General features: G+C 44.7%; 1 protein-coding gene across 8 annotated transcripts in view; it reads right to left on the minus strand.

The window, feature by feature from the left end:
- Positions 1–14,946, minus strand: part of epha7 (eph receptor A7) — a 217,983-nt gene that overhangs the window by 133,031 nt on the left and 70,006 nt on the right. The gene's annotated exons all lie outside the window — the stretch shown is intronic.

Below are 14,946 nucleotides of genomic sequence, written 5' to 3' on the forward strand. Positions count from 1 at the left end.
AATTCCACCAACACACCCTCCCACGAGTCTGGGTCCTCTGAGGCGGGCTCTTCTATCTCTGGGGTTGAGGTCACCGAGGTGGTTAAAAAGGTCCTTGGTGGCAGTGCCCCGGGGTTGGATGAGATTCGCCCGAGATTCAAATAACTGGCTTACTTGTGCAACATATTCAGCCTGCTCAATGGAAAATGACAACAGCCTTCAAGATGGCAGATAAAGTAGCTGGATTTAAAGCCAAAATGGATTTGTGAGACGGCGTGTGAACAGAGGCATATTTGACATGTTTCAAACATTAGCGGGAATTTTATGTGAGACTAACATTCTCCCAGCTGATGCACAATCCCCTCTCTTTGAGTTCAAGCGCTACTTCTGAACCAAAAAGGACCCATGAACAGCCAAGGGATGGATCTGTGACCCATTTATCAACAAACCAGGTGAATCTTGCATGTCTGTGCAAGAAAATCAACTGCTGGAGATTGACGGTGCCTTTAAAAATATTTTTGAGACAACAACTCTGTCGATGTTCTGGATTAAATTTATGGAAGAATACCATAGCACTGAAAACCCTGTTGCCATTTCCGAGATCCTATCTGTGTGAAGCGAGGGTTTTCTGCAATGACAGCAACCAAAACAAAACAACGTAATATACATAAGCAACACACTTCGGGTGTCACTGTCTCCCATTACCCCCAGATGAGACCATCTCATTGTAGATAATCAAGCTAAGGGCTCCCATTGATTTAGTGTTATAGTGACTTAAAATTTTCATGCACTTTAAATTCATTTTCGTGGTTTATCTGGAATCTTATTTGAAGGCTTGAAGAAGTAGTTCTGAGCATCCCAGACAGCGAGACAGTTGTGATAGGTGCAGATTGTAATGGACATATTGGTAAAGGAAACAGGGGCGATGAAGAAGTGATGGGTAAGTACAGCATCCAGGAAAGGAACTTTGAAGGGCAGATGGTGATGGACTTTGCAAAAAGGATGGAGATGGCTGTAGTGAACACTTATTTCCAGAAGAGGGAGGAACATATAGTGACCTACAAGAGCGGAGGTAGAACCACGCAGGTAGATTATATTTTGTGCAGACGATGTAATCTGAAGGAGGTTACTGACTGTAAAGTAGTGATAGGGGAGAGTGTAGCTCGACAGCATAGGATGGTAGTATGTAGGATGATTCTGGTGGTGGGTAGGAAGATTAAGAAGACAAAGGTAGAGCAGAGAACCATGTGGTGGAAGCTGAGAAAGGAAGAATGTTGTGTGGCCTTCCGTAAAGAGGTGAGACAGGCTCTCGATGGACAACCAAAGCTCCGGGAAGACTGGACGACGACAGCCAAGGTGATCAGAGAGACAGGCAGGAGAGTACTTGGTGTGTCATCTGGTAGGAAAGGGGAGAAGGAGACTTGGTGGTGGAACCCCAAAATACAGGCAGTCATACAAGGAAAGAGATTAGCGAAGAAGAAGTGGGATACTGAGAGGACTGAGGAGAGGCGAAAGGAGTACATCGAGATGCGACGTAGGGCAAAGGTAGAGGTGGCAAAGGCTAAACAAGAGGCATATGAAGACATGTACACCAGGTTGGACACGAAAGAAGGAGAAAAGGATCTCTACAGGTTGGCCAGACAGAGGGATAGAGATGGGAAGGATGTGCAGAAGGTTAGGGTGATTAAGGATAGAGATGGAAATGTGTTGACTGGTGCCGGTAGTGTGCTAAATAGATGGAAAGAATACTTTGAGAAGTTGATGAATGAAGAAAATGAGAGAGAAGGAAGAGTTGAAGAGGCAAGAGTGAAGGACCAGGAAGTGGAAATGATTACTAAGGGGGAAGTCAGAAAGGCACTACAAAGGATGAAAAATGGAAAGGCAGTTGGTCCTGATGACATACCGGTAGAGGTATGGAAGCAATTTGGAGAGATGGCTGTGGAGTTTTTGACCAACTTATTCAACAGAATACTAGCGGGCGAAAAGATGCCTGAAGAATGGAGGAAAAGTGTTCTAGTTCCCATTTTTAAGAACAAAGGGGATGTTCAGAGCTGTGGGAACTATAGAGGAATAAAGTTGATGAGCCACACAATGAAGTTATGGGAAAGAGTAGTGGAGGCTAGACTCAGGACAGAAGTAAGTATCTGCGAGCAACAGTATGGTTTCATGCTTAGAAAGAGTACCACAGATGCATTATTTGCCTTGAGGATGCTCGTGGAAAAGTACAGAGAAGGTCAGAAGGAGCTACATTGTGTCTTTGTGGATCTAGAGAAAGCCTATGACAGAGTACCAAGAGAGGAACTGTGGTACTGCATGCGTAAGTCTTGTGTGGCAGAGAAGTATGTTAAAATAGTACAGGACATGTATGATGGCAGCAGAACAATGGTGAGGTGTGCCTTCGGTGTGACAGAGGAATTTAAGGTGGAGGTGGGAGTGCATCAGGGATCAGCTCTGAGTCCCTTCCTGTTTGCAGTGGTAATGGATAGGCTGACAGATGAGGTTAGACTGAAATCCCCTTGGACCATGATGTTCGCAGATGATATTGTCATATGCAGTGAAAGCAGGGAGCATGCAGAGGAACAATTGGAAAGATGGAGACATGCACTGGAAAGGAGAGGAATGAAGATTCGCCGAAGTAAAACAGAATATATGTGCGTGAATGAGAAAAGTAGAGGGGGAAGAGTGAGGCTACAGGGAGAAGAGATAGCGAGGGTGGACAACTTCAAATACTTGGGGTCAACAATACAGAGCAATGGAGAGTGTGGTCAGGAAGTGAAGAAACGGGTCCAAGCAGGTTGGAACAGCTGGCGAAAGGTGTCTGGTGTGTTATGTGACAGAAGAGTGTCTGCTAGGATGAAGGGCAAAGTTTACAAAACAGTGGTGAGGCCGGCCATGATGTACGGATTAGAGACGGTGGCACTGAAGAAACAACAGGAAGCTGAACTGGAGGTGGCAGAAATGAAGATGTTGAGGTTCTCGCTCGGAGTGACCAGGTTGGATAGGATTAGAAATGAGCTCATTAGAGGGACAGCCAAAGCTGGATGTTTTGGAGACAAGATTCGAGAGACCAGACTTCGATGGTTTGGACATGTTCAGAGGCGAGAGAGTGAGTATATTGGTAGAAGGATGCTGAGGATGGAGCTCCCAGGCAAAAGAGCGAGAGGAAGACCAAAGAGAAGGTTTATGGATGTGGTGAAGGAAGACATGAGGGCAGTTGGGGTTAGAGAGGAAGATGCAGGAGATAGGCTAAGATGGCAAAAGATGACACGCTGTGGCGACCCCTAACGGGACAAGCCGAAAGGAAAAGAAGAAGAAGAAGAAGTGGAAAACATTACTCTAGTGACCAGTCAGAGAGCGTTAGGGCTGTGGTCTCCAACAAAGGGAGATGCTTCAAATTGACAAATTTATTTCAGCCGTTGAAAAATAATATTCATGGAGTGTTTAATTAAAAAACATTGAACTGTTGTGTAGATATATTTAGATAAGAGAGAAAGAAATGTGGAATTGCTTGTTCTTGTTCTTTACTCATTTTTCCACATAGATTTTTTGCTGATTATTTTCTTCATTTGATTATTTCATTCTTATGTTATTCTTCATTAACATGTTTATTTATTTTGATCTTCAATACAAATTATATTTAATACAAACAATCTACCCCTCCTCGAACCGTCAACTTATTGTGGTGGAGGGGTTTGTGTGTCCCGATGATCCAAGGAGCTAAGTTGTTTGGGGCTTCATGCCCCTGATAGGGTCACCCATGGCAAACAGGTCTTAGGTGAGGGACCAGACAAAGTACGACTCCAAAACCCCTATGATGACAACAAAAATTGGATCTTGGTTTCCTTTGCCCAGACACGGGTCACCGGGGCCCCCCTCTAGAGCCAGGGCTGGAGGCGGGGCTTGACGGCGAGTGCCTGGTGGCTAAGCCTGCACCTATGGGGCTCGGCCAGGCACAGCCCGAAAGGGTAACATGGGTCCCCCTTCCCATAGGCTCACCATCTGTGAGAGGGGTGGTAGGGGTCGGGTCCAATGTGAGCTGGGCAGTGGCCAAAGGCGGGGACCTTGGCGATCCGATCCCCGGCTACAGAAACTAAATCTAGCAACATGTCACCTCTTTGGCAGGGAAGGAGCCCGAGTTGGTGCGTGAGGTCGAGAAGTTCCGACTCGATATAGTCTTACTCGCCTCTACACACCACTTAGGCTCTGGCAGCACTCCTCTTGAGAGGGGTTGAACTCTGTTCCACTCTGGAGTTGCCCACGGGGAGAGACGCCGAGCAGGTGTGGGTATAAGGATACCTGTACATTGGGGTTTACCCCGGTGGATGAGAGGGTAGCCTCCCTGCACCTGCAGGTAGGGGGATGGGTCGTGACTGTTGTTTGTGCTTACGCTCCAAGCAGCAGTGTAGAGTACCCACCATTTTTAGAGTGCTTGGAGGGAGTGCTGGAGCGCGCCACCTCTGACGACTCCATCATTCTGCTGGGGGACTTCAATGCTCATGTGGGCAATGACAGTGAGACCTGGAAGGGCGTGATTGGGAAGGACGCCCCCAACCGATCAGAACTCGAGTGGTGTTCTGTTACTGGACTTCTGTGCTCATCACGGATTGTCCATAACAAACACAATGTTCAGGCATAAGGAGGTTCACATTTCTACTTGGCACCAGGACATCCTATGTCGCAGTTCGATGATTGACTTTGTGGTTGTGTCATCAGACTTGCGACCGCATGTCTTGGACACCTGGGTGAAGAGAGCTGTCAACTGATCACCACCTGGTGGTGAGTTGGCTCCAATGGTGGGGAAGATGCCAGTCAGGCCCAAACGTATTGTATTGGTCTGTTGGGAATAGCTGGCAGATTCCCCTGTGAGGAATTTCAACTGCCACCTTCGAAAGAACTTTGCTCGTGTCCCAGAGGAGGCGGGGGACATTGAATACGAGTGGACGATGTTCCACGCCTCCATTGCTGAGGCGGCCAACCGGAGCTGTGCCCATAAGGTGGTCGGTGCCTGTCGTGGCGGCAACCCACGAACGCATTGGTGGACACCAACAGTGACGGATGCTGTCAAGCTGAAGAAGGAGTCCTATCAGGCATTTCTGGCCTGAGGGACTCCCAAGGTAGCTGATAGGTATCGGCTGGCCAAGCAGAATGCCGTTTCAGTGGTCGCTGAGGCAAAAAAAATGGGCATGGGAGGAGTTCGGTGAGGCCATGGAGAACGACTTCAGGATGGCTTCGAGGAAATTCTGGCCCATCGTCCGGCGTCTCAGGAGGGTGAAGCAGTGCACAGTCAACACTGTGTATAGTGGAGACAGGGCACTGCTGACCTCAACTCGGGATGTTGTGAGTCGGTGGGGAGAATACTTCGAAGACCTTCTCAATTCCACCAACACACCCTCCCACGAGTCTGGGTCCTCTGAGGCGGGCTCTTCTATCTCTGGGGTTGAGGTCACCGAGGTGGTTAAAAAGGTCCTTGGTGGCAGGGCCCCGGGGTTGGATGAGATTCGCCCGGAGTTCTTAAAGGCTCTGGATGTTGTGGGGCTGGTTAGGGTTAACAGTTAAAGGTTAAGGGTTGCTCTGCAACATCGCGTGGACATCGGGGACAGTGCCTCTGAATTGGCAGACTTTTCAAGAAGGGTGACCGGAGGGTGTGCTCCAACTCCAGACAGATCCCACTCCTCAGCCTTCCTGGTAAGGTCTACTTAGGGGTACTGGAGAGGAGGGTCTGTCAGGAAGTCGAGTCTCAGATTCAGGAATAGCAATATGGTTTTCGTCCTGGCCATGGAACAGTGGACCAGCTCTACACCCTCGGCAGGATCCTCAAGGGTGCATGGGAGTTCGCCCAACCAGTCTACATGTGTTATGTGGACTTGGAGAAGGCATTCGACCGTGTCGCTCGGGAAGTCCTGTGGGGGGTTCTTCGGGAGTATGGGGTACCGAATCCCCTGATACGAGCTATTCGGTCTCTGTAGGACCGCTGTCAAGAGTTTGGTCCGCATTTCCGCCAATACGTCAGTTACGTCTGGTTAGAGTTGGACTCCGCCTAGGCTGCCTAGAATCAGTAGCTCCAAATCTGAGACTATGGTCCTCAGTCAGAAAAGGCTGGCGTGCCCTCTCCAGGTCGGGGATGAGATCCTTCCCCAAGTGGAGGAGTTCAAGTATCTTGGGGTCTTGCGCACGATTGAGGGAAGAATGGAGCGGGAGCTCGACAGACAGATTGGTGCAGCATCTGCAGTGATGCAGACTTTGTATTAGTCCATTGTGGTAAAGAGGGAGCTCTCAATTTACCAGTCAATCTATGTTCCTAGCCTCACCTATGGTCACGAGCTATGTATAGTGACCGAAAGAACAAGATCCCGGATATAAGCGGCCGAAATGAGTTTCTTCCGTAGGGTACCCGGGCTCTCACGTCGAGAAAGGGTGAGAAGCTCGGTCATCCAGGAGGGGCTTTGTGTCGAGCCGGTACTCCTCCAAATTGAGAGGAGCCAGCTGAGGTGCCTCCTGGACGCCTCCATGCTGAGGTGTTCCAGGGATGTCCCACTCGAAAGAGACCCCGAGGACGACCCAGGACATACTGGAAAGGCAATGTCTCTCGACTGGCTTGGAAATGCCTTGGGATCCCTCCGGAAGAGCTGGAAGGAATGGCTGGCGAAAGGGAAGTCTGGGTGTCCTTGCTGAAGCTATTTCACCCGCAACCCGACCCGGATAGCGGTAGGTAATGGATGGATGGATGGATGGATAGACAAACAATCTACGTAACCCCCCAAACCCTGTATGCGGTAAAAATCGTCAAGCATTGAGCAGTCTGCAGTGATAAATAGGTTTGGGACCACTATGTTAAGGGACCAGAGGAAAAAAAATTGGTCTGTTATGGTAAAGAAGGAGCCATGTCGAAAGGGAAAGTGCTCTCTTACTCGGTTGATTGAAATTCCTACCCATGCTTATGGTCATTTTATGCACTAATAGTTGTATATAAACATGTCAGAGTTCTGTCAAATCATGTTTGAAAGTTGTGAGGTGTGTGAAGTAATATAATTACAAAAAAGTAATTTAGTTACAGTTTGTTAGCATCCAATGTTTCTGTCATGCTGTAATGTTGGTTTCACCTGAGTGATTAGAATATATGACCTGACTGGCGAAAATACTCAAAATACAGTACACCAGTATATGAACAAGTAATTTAATTGGACACATTGCTCCATTTTATCATCAGAATTGTGATCGATCATCATTTATTTATGGTTGCTGACTGGTGATTGACCCCAAAAAGCCTCTGATGACTCCACGATGCCTTATTTTCTCGCCACACACTCAATTCCAAAGGTAAGTTAACACAATTTTTTTTAATTTATATTATCTATACTTTGAATGCTTATTTTCAAGGTCAATAAACAATTTTATGTAATTTTTTTGCATTATGTACACTTTTAATGCTTACTTTTGGAGATGGGGGAGGGAGGTCAGGGGCTTGGAATGCATTAGCTATTTACATGTAAAATGTGTTTTACTTGAGAAAGTTTCACATTACAAAACGACTTCCGGAACAGATTAATTTCATAAGTCAAGGTACCACTGTATTCAGTTGTACGACCACGGATTTTTAGAACTGCTTCACACCTGTGTGGCAAAAAACTGCTGTTATGCAACTGCTAAACCCTTAACAACATTCCACAATTCATTTAAATTTCTTGGTTTTGCTTCAGGAGCATCATTATTTATATCACCCCACAAATTCTCGATTGGATTAAGGTCCGGGGTTTGGGCTGGCCACTCCATGGCATTAACTTTGTTGGTTTCCAACCAAGACTTTGCATGTTTACAAGTGTGTTTGGGGTATTGTCTTGTTGAAACACCCATTTCAAGGGCATGGCCTCTTCAGCATAACACAACATGACCTCTTCAAGTATTGTGACATGTGAAAACTGACCCATGATCCCTGTTATACGTTAAATAGCCCCAATCCCATTGTAAGAGAAATATGACCATTATAATGATGTTTGCACCACAATTCTTCTCTGTCTTCACTGTGTACTGTGGCTTGAATTCCCAGTTTGGGGGTCGTCTAAAAACCTGCCTGCCACCCCTGGACCTAAAAAGAACAATTTTACTCTCATCAGTCGGCAAAATGTTCCTCCATTTCTCTTTAGGCCAATCGATGTTTTTTTGGCAAATTGTAGCCTCTTCAGCACATACATTTTTCTTAACAGCGGGACTTGGCAGGGATTCTTGTAAATAGATCAGCTTCCCACAGACATCTTCTCAATGTCACAGTTCTCTCAGGTAACTCCAGTCTGTCTTTGATCATCCTGGAGCTGATCATTGGCTGAGCCTTTCTCATTCTCATTTTTTTGCCACATGTCTCCGCATGTGTTCTCCATTTTAAGGGATTAGAGATCATTTTATTTGTCCATCCATCCATTTTCTTCATGAGGGTCATGAGGAGTGCTGGACCCTATTCCAGGTCTCAAAGGGCAGGAGGCGGGGTACACCCTGAACTGGTTGCCAGCCAATCGCAGGGCACATGGAGACAGACAACAGTCGCACTCACAATCACACCTATAGGCAATTTAGAGTGTCCAATTATAATTTTGCATGTTTTTGGAATGTGGGAGGAAACCAGAGTGCCCAGAGAAAACCCACAGGGAGAACACACAAACTCCACACAGGTGGGATTGGGATTGACCTCAGAACTGTGAGGCCAACGTTTTACCAACTGATCCACCGTGCCACCAATCAAAACAAATTTTGGACCTCTTTATAAGGTTTTCCCTCTCCAATCAAACTTCTAATCAAAGTATGCTGTTCTTCTGAACAATTTGTTAAACGACCCATTTCCTCAGAATTTCAAGGAGGAATGCATGTTCAACAGGTCCTTGCTTAGTCCTGAGTCACACCTGTTTTTCACAGAATTGATGACCTCACTAACTGAATGCCACACTGCTATTTTTTTATCACACCCCTTTTTAACACACCCCAATCTACTACAGCTACTGGTAACTTGTTTGACATGTAGCAATAAAAAACTGAAACCTTGGATGAATCTGGTTAGTAGCATTGGACTGCTATTATTTTGAACAGTACTGTACACCGATAACATTCACAAAAACTGCATTATATATTCTGTGCCTAAACATGGACGTGGTATAGAAGGTGTACGTTAAAATGGACTTTCTGTTTACCAAAATCTTACTCCGGCAAGTGAATCTCTCAAGGGCACACTGGCAAGCTTGGCTCAAACATGTCTGCCAATTCGTTGCATGTCACAAAAATCAACCTGTGTTGGTCGGATCAGATCAGTGATCGGTTAGCTTTTTTTTTTTTTTTTTTTTAATAACTTGTTCAGCTGCCTTGCAGAATGGTAGATCTGGTGGATTTTACAATTGATTTGTTCCACTAAAAATCCATCTGCTGCTGTTTAATTTTGGTTTCCTTTGTCCTGTGTTTTTACTGTACAACACTGGAGTTTGAAATATTCCCGAAATTTTTTAAAATTGTAATTATTCTTATGTTTATTGAAAATTCAGCTGGACAGAAAAGGGTTTTAGCCGGGGACAGAGAGAGGGACAGAGTGGGCAGAGGGACTAGAGGTGAAAACCACAGCAGAACAGTCGTGAAACAGTCTTGATATTTGAACAACAGTAATAATACAACAGTTATTTGTAGATTGGAGAGGGCACCCGGTGAAGACATGCAATAACTAATCAAAATAACCAGATAAGTGAGGACAGAAAAGGACAGGACGAAGAAAAAAGAAAGAAAGAATGCTGTGCGGTATACCGGAAAGAGGTGAGATTGGCTCTCGCACAAGAACAAGAATATCTAATCAGCAGAACTGTTAGAACCAGGAGCGCTTGTGGTCTGTTAAAGAAATCATTGCAAACTTGACCAAACATTTACTCAGCAATCTTCCGTACACATGCACACACACATAAACAAACAGATCCACTGTGTTCCAACTATGATTTGCTCCCTGCCTCCTTTTTGGAACACCCATGTAAATAAGGGGTGTTTGAAACCAAATAAATAGAGGTGTTGAGGAGAATATCATTAGAGAGTGCAGTTGTGAATTGTAGAAGACAATTCCAGGCCATTATGACTGAAACCATGAAAATCTAGAATTGACCCATCATATTTACATATTAAAGGAAATGAAATGTCTAAAAGTTAATCAACAAGGCGATGTATTTGCAATACTGCTTAATGTGTGAAAGTCTGTGGATGAAAAGTTGCAGTGTGAGAATGTGGCAAGAAAGTGATTACAGCAGATAGCGTGCTAGAACGGAATGTTCTCGACGGTTGGGTGGTGATGACCACAATCAGCAGGTGTGACGCGACGCGACGCTTGACCCAGGCGACGCGACGCTTGACCCAGACCTAGAGGGAGACGGGAGCAACAAAACATCAACAACCGCAGATGGGAGGAGTCAGCCCACCATCCTGCGGACCAAAAAAGACCAATGAGAGAGCGCTAAGGATAACTGCAGGAGACACATAACCAATAGTGAATTAGTAGATTGTACTTTTAAATTGTCCTGGGCAACTCGGATGTGGAGTCCGTCGGCTGGAGGGAACAGAGACGTACAGGGTTGTATTGAGAGGGACTCGAGACCCAGGTGTTTGTTGAAGGAATAAATCCACTCGCGTGTGAAAACGCCGGCTTCTTGGTCCTTTCTTTGCAGAACAAGCACGCAAATTGTTGGATGAGTGGTGGTCGGGTAAGGTCACAATTTGGAGTCAGATGATTAATGGACTTTTGTATTGATCTAAAAATAATATCCAACAATATTAAAGTTATCAACTAGTTTTGGAATTAGAAATCAAGGGTAAATGGGTTTTTCAACTCTTGTTGATGTTTGGTAACACAAAAATGTTTTCAATATCTCAACATCATCATGTATATGACAGTTTGAAATTTTGGTACAGATTTGAACAATAATCATGGAAGCTGATACTCATGATTTTCCTTCACGGGCCACATAAAATCATGTGGCGGGCTGCATCTGGCCCCCCTGCCTTGAGTTTGACACCTGTGGTCTAACTGGTAAACCTGACATTTAAATTGGTCCTCCGAGCCGGATCCCAAGATACCTGACGTTTCCACGGCCTGAGTCGATGTTCGGGCAAAGACCTTGCCCACGGCACTTAAGACTCTTTCTGGGGCTGGGCCTCAGCTAATCCTACTGAGGGTTGATGGGAAGTGGAAGAAGTGAAGACATCTCTGGTGAGTAGGAAACCCACACATTCATGAGCAATGAGTGAAATGCGCGTCTAAGTGACTGCAGCAGAACCTAAACCTCAAGAATACTAGTCCATGTAGAGTACTTAAACTCCGTAAAACGTGTGCATGAGTAAAAGTATGAGTGGAGGTTCACTACCTCATTTGAACAGGAAATTAAAGTGACAACTGTTTTTGGGAGCCAGAGGCAAGAATTCTCTGCCACCTCTGGTAGAAGCTTGAGAATTATCTGAAACAGAAAGTAATTGTCACCCTGTTTGGGGGGAAGTCAGTACAGTATCTCTCGGTGAACCATTGACTCCAACATGGAAAAAACAAACAGAAAAATAGTTGATACAGAAGATCCGAAACAAAAATTAATGTGTAAGGACTGGGAGTTTGTAGAAAGCTAATGTTCTTCTAAAATAAAACTAGATTTGTGGATAACACAATATGGCTTTGCTGGCCAGCTCAACAACAACAACAACAACAAAAAGACCGCACTTCTGCTAGATTTAGACAAAGAGCAAATTTTACTGCAATTGGAAAAGCAAAACAAGAACAGCCATCTTCGTATCATCTTTTTCCATTAATTATTACACTTTAGACGTTCCAAATAAACCTCCCACAAAAACAGGAAATCTCTTGCTGCAAACAGCTCCCCCACATGATTGAACAACCACAAAATAAAATAGAAAGTGACTGACTGCATGTGACTATGGAGTATCAGATAAACTTATCACTGGCCACACTATCCAAAATCACGATTATTATTGATTGTCTGTACTCAGATGGGATATTAGTAGTGGCAGCATGAACAAAACTGACTGAAAAACTAAATGCATTACACAAGGAATGGATGACCCCATACACATCATTGTACAAACAAACTGAACAGGAGTGGAAGCACTGTAGTATGATCCAATACAGGATTTAATGTGCAATTAAAGTCACCGGCAATTATAACTGACCCATGTAAAGCAGAAATTGTGAGAAAAAGGTCTTCAAAAAATTTAGGATTGTCCTCATTTGGACCATATACACATACCAAATTTAATGCGAGAGAGAAAATAGTACCCTGGATTATCACATATCGCCCTGCTGGATCCTGAATTGTATTAGTCATTTGTAATGGTATAGTTTTGTGAACAAGAATTAAAACACCCCGTGCATAATTATTGTATGATGCATATAGTACATTACATGGGTAATGTTGCGCTGCCTAGCAGTGCGTAGAACAAATTCTCTATCTTGAAACTTCAGAAATCGAATGATCACAGCTCTACTTTGCCCTGGTTTTGGCCGCACCGGTGTACACGCTCAAGAATGAAGCTCCTGTCAACGCCTAGTTTCAACCATGTTGGTAACTCATGCTCCACAAACTCCAATAAGGACCGATTCATTTCAGCATTTTCACATAGGCTAAACAGACGACGATTTTTGCGGCGCCCCCGGTTCTCTAAATCCCCCGCCTTGGTTTCCAAAAGAGCGATGCATTTGGCAGCAGTAGCTAGCTCCGCTTTAGCCACCTCCAAATCATCTTCCAGAGATGATATACGCTCCTCGGCTTCAGTTATACGCGTTGTGTTGGAGGCTGTGTTGTTCCTGACCTCTCCCATGCTTTGCTCCAAAGCGTTGATAGAGTTGTTCATGTCTTTCAAATGGCAGTTTATGGTGTCGAACCTGGAAGCAAAATCCGAGCGGAGGGCTTTTAGCTCCGTTAGCACAGTCGCCATGTCTGCCACGCTTTCCCAGGCCTCCCCGTGCTCTTCTCCGTGCTGCTGATTAGATTTTGGCTTTTGAGTGCCATAGCTGGTCGTTGATGTGGTCTCAGACATTTTTCAAAGTCACTCTTACACACTGTTATTCGGGTAGTTAAATGTTTTTATGCGGAGTTGAGCGGAGCCTCGATATTATGCTGCCATCTTGTTTCACTGCTCGACAGCGCCCCTTGTTCGCAGACACTTACTTCTGTCCTAAGTCTCTCCTCCGCTACTCTTTGCCATAACTTCATTGTGTGGCTCATCAACTTTATTCCTTTATAGTTCCTACAGCTCCGCAAATCATCTTTGTTCTTAAAAAATGGAAACCAGCACACTTCTCGTTCATTCTTCAGGGATCTTCTTACCCACTATTATTCTATGAAATAAGTTGGTCAAAAACCTCACAGCCACCTCTCCAATTTTCTTCCATACCTCCACTGGTATGTCCTCAGGACCAACTGTCTTTCGATTTTTCATCCTGTTCAGTACCTTTCTAACCTCCCCTTTACTAAACATTGCCACTTCCTGGTCCTTCACACTTGCCTCTTCTACTCTTCCTTCTCTCTCATTCTCTTCATTCATCAACTTCTCAAAGTATTATTTCCATCTATTTACCACACTACTGGCACCAGTCAACACATTTCCATCTCTATCCTTAATCACCCTCACCTGCTTCACATCCTTCCCATCTCTATCCCTCTGTCTGACCAACCAATAAAGATCCTTTTCTCCTTCATCCGTGTCCAACCTGGTGTACATGTTGTCATATCCCTTTTTTAAGCCTTTGCCACCTCTACCTTTTCCCTACGTCGCATCTCAAGGTATTCCTTTCGCCTCTCCTCAGTCCTCTCACTGTCTGACTTCTTCGCTAATCTTTTTCATTGTATGACTTCCTGTACTTTTTAGGTTCTATCACCAGGTCTCCTTCTCTCCTTTCCTACCAGATGACACACCAAATACTCTCCTGCCTGTCTCTCATATCACCTTGGCTGTAATAGTCCGATCTTCCAGGAGCTCCTCCTGTCCATCGAGAGCCTATCTTAACTCGTTCCAGAAGGCCGCACGGCATCCTTCCTTTCTTTCTTTTTTCTTTGTCCTGTCCTTTTCTGTCCTCACTTATCTGGTTATTTTGATTAGTTATTGCATGTCTCCACCAGGTGCCCTCTCCAATCTACAAATAACTGTTGTAATGTTACTGATGTTCAAATATTAAGACTGTTTCACTACTGTTCTGCTGTGGTTTTCACCTCTAGTCCCTCTGCCCCCTTTGTCGCTCTCTCTGTCCCTGGCTAAAACCCTTTTCTCTCCAGTTGAATTTTCAATAAACAGAATAATTACAATTTTAAAAAATATAGGGAAGATTTCAAACTCCAGTGTTGTACAATAAAACTGTTCCAGCACAAAGGAAACCAAAATTCAACAGCAGCAGATGGATGTTTAGTGGAACAAATCAATTGTAAAATCCACCAGATCGACCATTCTGTAAGGCAGCTGAACAAGTTATTAAAAAAAAAAAACATAACCGATCACTGATCTGATCCGACCTGCACAGGTTGATTTTTGTGACATGCAGCGAATTGGCAGACCCGTTTGAGCCTAGCTTGCCAGTGTGCCCTTGAGAGATTTACTTGACAGAGTAAGATTTCGGTACACAGAAAGTCCATTTTAACGTACACCTTCTATACCACGTCCATGTTTAGGCACAGAATATATAATGCAGTTTTTGTGAATGTTATCGGTGTACAGTACTGTTCAAAATAATAGCAGTCCAATGCTACTAACCAGATTCATCCAAGGTTTCAGTTTTTTATTGCTACATGTCAAACAAGTTACCAGTAGCTGTAGTAGATTGGGGTGTGTTAAAAAGGGGTGTGATAAAAAAATAGCAGTGTGGCATTCAGTTAGTGAGGTCATCAATTCTGTGAAAAACAGGTGTGACTCGGGATGAAGCCAAGACCTGTAGAACATGCATTCCTCCTTGAAATTCTGATGAAA

The sequence above is a fragment of the Syngnathoides biaculeatus genome, chromosome 23, assembly GCF_019802595.1.
Source record: "Syngnathoides biaculeatus isolate LvHL_M chromosome 23, ASM1980259v1, whole genome shotgun sequence".
Taxonomy (NCBI): domain Eukaryota; kingdom Metazoa; phylum Chordata; class Actinopteri; order Syngnathiformes; family Syngnathidae; genus Syngnathoides; species Syngnathoides biaculeatus.